The 6,375-nt window shown below is 42.0% G+C and overlaps 1 pseudogene; it reads right to left on the minus strand.

Annotated features, from left to right (window-relative positions):
- Nucleotides 1-217: 217 nt before the first annotated feature.
- Nucleotides 218-337, minus strand: LOC136646542 (5S ribosomal RNA; annotated as a pseudogene).
- Nucleotides 338-6,375: the final 6,038 nt, after the last annotated feature.

Raw genomic sequence — 6,375 nt, forward strand, 5'->3', positions numbered from 1 at the left:
AATGCTCATTAACTACGGGCATCTTATGGCCCAATTCTATCCCACACAAGAATGCCAGTAGACTGCTAAGTTCATTGACGTATCATGCAGGCCAATGTTCCAGCTGGATCAAAGGTCATCTAGTCCAGTAGTGGGTAAAAATACGCATAGCATCCTGCCCTTCCCTTTGCTCATTTTGGTTGGCTGGCAACCTTCAGTCTTGAAAGACTATGGTATAAGCCTACAGCACCTGGTATTCCCATGCGGTCTCCCATCCAAGTACTAACCAGGCCTGACCCTGCTTAGCTTCTGAGATCAGACAAGATCAGGCATGCGCAGGGTAACAGTTGCTTTGGAAATGTGCTTTCTGGGCAACAGAGAACCCTCTGGGATTCTCCTGCACCTTTCAACTATACAGCAGGCTGCATCAGGAAACTCCAGCATGTTGCAGTTTCCTCCCTCAGGAAGATATTCTGATTATGCTACAATTAGCATAAATGCTAATATTGTATGAGGTGCTCCCTCCTCCACAAGACACAGAGCAGTGTATACAGCCAAAATGGGAGTTTAACTTTCAAGGCACATACTTGCAACACAGAGCAAAGGAATCACTGGCTCAAGATACAGAGATGTTCTATAATGGTTCTTTCCCAGCTCTTAAGATTCAAAGATCAGTTCACAAGAATGTTAAAGACAATGCACAAATGTCCCATGTTAGGAAATCTAAAACATATACAGTGGTACCTCGCATGACGAATGCCCCGCGCAGCAAAAAACTCGCATAACGAAAGCGTTTTGCGAAGTTTGGTAACTCACACAACGAATTTTTATGACCCGTGCTTTACAAGACAAATTTTGTTTTGTTTTGCTTTGGTTTGTTTTAAGGGGAAGATCTTCATGTCAGTTCATGATCCCGTCCACCCTTGTAAGGGGCGGGTCTTCATGTCAGTTCATGATCCCGTCCACCCTAGTAAGGGGCGGGTCTTCATATCAGTTTATGTAAGTAAGTCCCATTGTGCTTGCTCCCAGGAAAGTGTGCACAGGATTACAACCTTCAAACGCCCCACTCAGCATCCCCCCATTGCTCATTCACCCTCTCACTGCCCCATTTCCTTCACGTTTCCCCCCATGATCACGGCAAAAGCAAGCAATTGAGTGCAGCTGCTCTGTCCTCCTCAGCTTAGAGCACAATCCTGTGCATGTCTCCTCAGAAGTAAGTCCCATTGTGCTTGCTCCCAGGAAAGTGTGCACAGGATTACAGCCTTCAAGCTCCCCACTCAGCATCCCCCCCGTTTTTGAAATCCTCTGTACAGTATGTATGCCTTTAAAGAGCACTTAATAAACACTTTGTTCTGACTTTTCTTGCCCATAGGAACGCATTAATTAAATTTCAATGCATTCCTATGGGAAAACGCGCTTCGCAAAACGAAAAACTTGCATAACGAAAGGACTCGCGGAACGGATTAATTTTGTTATGCGAGGCACCACTGTACCATCATTTCATCTACTCTTTTAAAAAACATAAAATTGAGAGTGTTTTTAAACTATTTTCAGAACAATATGCTTGGCTCTTTTGATGAAAAACAGAATATGTAGCCGGCCTCCATCTTACACATTATGTTCCTAGGGTAGTGCTTAAAGCCTGATAGCCCAATCCTATGCAACTCCCCGCATGCATACCGTATCCCACAGGGGAGCTTCAGGTCCCAGAAGCCTCCTCAAGGTAATAGAACATTGGTTCCTCTTGCCCCGACGTAAGCTCGTGCCAGCCTGCTGGGTCTACCGGGACCTGCTCCAGAAATTTAGCTGGTGCAAGTCTGAGTAACCCAGGTCAAGGGAATCAAGGAAGGAGATAGGTTAGCCTCCTCCTGGCCTCGATCTGCCCTCCTCCCCATCCCATTCTGCCCCTTCCCCTGCCTCCTGACTAACTAGAACGAGATGTCCTCCAGGCACTAGTGCACGGAGCCAGCCACTGGCAGCCAGGCCGTACTGAACAGCATGTTGCGTTTTGCATCAGCACTAAAGGACGGCGCAAGGCTTTTTAGGTTTGGGCCAAAAATCACGTATAGTTGAAACTCCCTTAAAGTCAATCAATATGTACTATCTCTAAGACTAAAGGCACACGCAGGAACAAAGGGAACAGCAGCTTCATGCACCCATTTCAGGCTCACTCCAGGACATGAACAGAGTAAGTAGCATGGCAGGTGGAGTCACCTGCAAAATTTACACTGTTTCGCTCTGGCTTTTTAAGGGGGAGGGCATTCATACACTTGAATTTGCACAAGTCAGTTACATGTAAGATGCGGGCAGACACTATTTCTTTATTTTAAAAATTCATACCCCATTTTACCCTCTTAAGAAAAAAAAAAAAAAGACGCCCAAGGTGATACCAATATAAAACATTAATACCATTAAAGACGTCAAAGTAACATTAAGAGGATTTCAAAACAAAACAGATGCATTTAGTGCAGTCTCTGAAGACATCAAACTCTGCTTTCAGGGCAATATATTTTCTTTTAAAAGTATGTGCATGCACATATACTCAGCATGCTAGTATGAGCACCCTCTTCAGAATTCCTCTCTAAGGCCAGCAAGATTGTATGGCTTGGATTCAAACTACCCTGGACACAAGTGGAAGACATCTCCATTCATGTATGTGCAGTTGCCCTTTTACTGCCCAGAAGTAGTGTTTAACAGTTCCACATTATTTAGCTAGAATCAATACTTTCATGATTTTTATTCGGAAAACCAATTCCAAGCACACAACATAGAACAGAAATTTAAATAATTTACAGTGCAATCCTAATGCTGCCCTGAGCCAGTCCTTTGCCACAAGTCCTTTGTGCCAGCTCCAGAGTGGTACAAACGTGCCCATAAAGCACATTCACGACTACTCCGGAGCAGTAGAGCTGGAGTGGCACCAGAACAGGGTGAGTTTGTACTGGTCTAGGCAGACTAGCACAGGGGGTGGGAGATGGTGGAAAGAGGAATGGAGGCGGGGAGGAGGAATCTCAGGACAGGAAGAGGGCCGCATAGGGGGCAGATTGGGCCTGGGAGTGGGTAGGGTCAGCAACGGCTACACAAGCCCGATCTAACCACTGTCCCCGACCCAAGCAGCATTATTCGGGCCACTTGGATTCGTGCCCGCAAAATCACAAGTGCAGATTCCATAGGGCTGCCTGGGGCATTGCTCGGGTAAGGGGGTTAAAATCCCCTTACTCTGAGTTGCGCCCGAGCCATACCAAACCTGTGCTGGATACAGCACAGACCAGTCAGCCTGCCTGTTCCAGTACACATTAGGATTGCGCCCTAAATCATGCAATTGTTTACATCTGATAAGCAATTTTTTTTTTTACTAATTTAGTAATTCAAGTCCAAAAGAAGGCAACATATTGACAGATTCTCTCTCTCTCTCCCCCCATACGTGTACTGGAGCTGCTCAATCATGGCCAATAACTTGAGCACAAAAGCACCTTTATTATTAGGGTTCTTTCTAAACAAAGAATTATGCTTAGCTTAGGGCACCACTTCACTAATGTCGCAGAACACTGGAGAAAAAACAGTGTGCTTTGACTTAATTTTTTTTTAAAAGAACACCACACAAATATTTATCTGTAAACCAATAATGCAGTCACTAAAATGAAGTGTTGCTAGGTTACTGCCAAGAAGTCTTTTCAGTGTCATAGCTCTCAAGCAAATGAGGATCAAATGTGTAGCAGTATCCTAAAATAAAGCACAATAAAGCTTCTCACTAAAGATACAGCAATCTTGTTAAGCACAATCAACTGAAACAGATTTTAGACTAACAGTCTGCAGTGAGAACACGAAGTACCAAAGGGACAGAAGATGTGAGCCTCAATTCACGTTCTACTACATCACGTGGAGTTCCATGTATACAGTTCTAAGAAAGACCAGATTGCTTCTTATGCCAACATGTATGTATTATCTTTCAATTTTAGAGCATTACAGGCTCTTTTAGATACAGTTTTAGATTTTCTCCTTTTAATTTAAATGTTGCTTTTCATTTTCTTCTCCATATTAGAATGTTCTTAAAACTCGTCTCTCTCACAAGATCACTTGCTCAAAACTTTATAATTATATGCACAATCCCCCACAGAATTTTTGAACGGTATTTCCAAATTTTCAAAAAGAAATAAGAAAAAGACATCCCCTGGGAAATTACACATGTAAACCATACTTATTGCCAGCTTTTGAGTAGGGTGGGAAATTCATCTTAGACTACGAGGCACCACCTCAACCATAACTAAAAAATTAGAACACCTAAGACAAGTGCTTCCTGCCAGTAACAAAAAGGAAAGAAAAAAAAATTGTGAAGCTAAAATGTAGACAATATGAAATACAGTATAGATGTATTTCCACATGAAAGAACAGCAAATTAAGAATTAGTCTTATTTGCAAGAACTCTATTCCAGCAAGAAATTCATCCAGGGACTTTTGAATCCCAAAACATTAGGCTTAAGAAGAATATTCTCCCTCTCTTGATTTTTTAAGAAAGCATTACTATTTATCATTACTAGCCTGCTTTAATAAACAAAAGCAAAGAAACACAAAATCCTTTTATTTTTCAGAACTTCCAAAAATGGATATACAGGTTGAGTCTCAGTATTCATGAGGGTTCCGTTCCCAGAATCCCTGCCGATGCCAAAAATTGGATTTATGAAATCCATTTAAAAAACCATGTCCCTTTGCTTGGCAATTTAAACATAGTCTTGTTTACCCTTTCAATGCACAAGAGTGGAGCAGACACTCTCTCTCCAGGGGCTTAGAAAGGCTTCATTCAGAGGCAGCAACCCCTCCCTTCACCCAGAGCGCAGCATGGGGAAAGAATGCAAAGAGGAGGAGATAATCACTTCCACTTTGCATTCTTTCCTGTGCTCAGGGGGAAGTGAGTCAAGTGGGAGGGAGGGGTCACTTGCCTCAGACTAAAACTGTTCTAAGCACCTGAAGAGAGAGAGAGAGAGAGATTGATTGATTGTCTGCCACTGTTACAATGGTATGTGAGGCTATTGTTAAAGGACATTTTCCCCTTAATTTAAAAGGGCCCTTATCATGTTGAGATAAAACCGAGGGTGAACAATTTGTGGATAATTAGGTTATACCTGCAGTCACATTAGCTGTATTAGAGGCAACTTTCACTCAAAATGAACATTACTTATTCAATCGATAATATTCTTTATTTAACGTTTTACAGTCTTCAAAGTATTTCCCATACATTTGCTTCTTGTAATCGCTCTAAATTTGCTCAGTATTATTATTTCCATACCACAGATGAGGAGCTGAGGCAAAAAGAGGGTGCTTTGCCTATGGTCACCCAGTGTTCATGGCCATGCTGAGCTCCAAACTAAGGGGGATCCTTCGCAGTTCATAACTAGGGCTGCATTCCAATGCACCTTGATTAGGAAGGAAGTCCCATTGACCACAGTGAGACTTCCTTTCAACTAAATATGCCCAGGACTGTTCTAAAAGTCTATTGATCACTATAATATACCAAATGCAACTTACTTTTTCTAAGGCTAAATGGCCACTGTTATCTTTACCACAGCTGAGTTTGCCATAGTGCCACCTATGTTTTACTAGTGTGACAGCAGCAGCTTTGGACAATATACTAATAAAGAGGCTAGTTAGAAAAGAACTATAGTTGCACCATCTTTATTACTATTACTAGTATCCAGTTGTGCAGCCAGATCCTATGCGGGTTTACTCAGTTATAAATCCCACTAAATTCATTAGGGTTAACTCCTAAATAAGTGTCCAGCTCTAGCCTCTGTCGTTTGCAATGGCATCACTAAGGTTTGTGTCACCCGGTGCAGGAGGCCAGCGTGTTAATCCTATGATGGTCCTCCTCCTATGCAGTGGGTGGGGCAACAATCCAGGTGACGGGCATGGTGATGTACCATTATTCCACCTGCACTGATTTTTGGGCTACAACTGTTGATAGAATAAAGATATTTCAACATGATTTGTTTCATTGCATTCTGCATGAAATTACTAATCAATTGAAATATATCATGGTATTATTTGAAAACACTAAGATTTTAAAAATTTTGGCGAGTAAAGGTCACCCCCCCATGCATGTCACCCAGTGCAATCTGCACTCCCCACATCCCCCAGCAACACCACTAGTAATTTGGTCTTCTAAAATTTCCGCACAGTTCAATATCTATAGTAATGTATTTTTTCCTCTTGGAGGAGATGGCAATTTAACATTCCTTAAGTCAGCAGGGAAAGGGGAGTTTAATAAACTTTACAAAATTGAACTTTGTAAAATGAATTTACCATTCTCCTATCATCATGAATGGTTGAAGAAACCAGAATACACATACCTGAAGGTACAGTTAAATAATTCTTGTTTGTAAACAAATGGCATCTTACACT

Source organism: Tiliqua scincoides, chromosome 3 (assembly GCF_035046505.1).
Source record: "Tiliqua scincoides isolate rTilSci1 chromosome 3, rTilSci1.hap2, whole genome shotgun sequence".
Lineage (NCBI taxonomy): Eukaryota > Metazoa > Chordata > Lepidosauria > Squamata > Scincidae > Tiliqua > Tiliqua scincoides.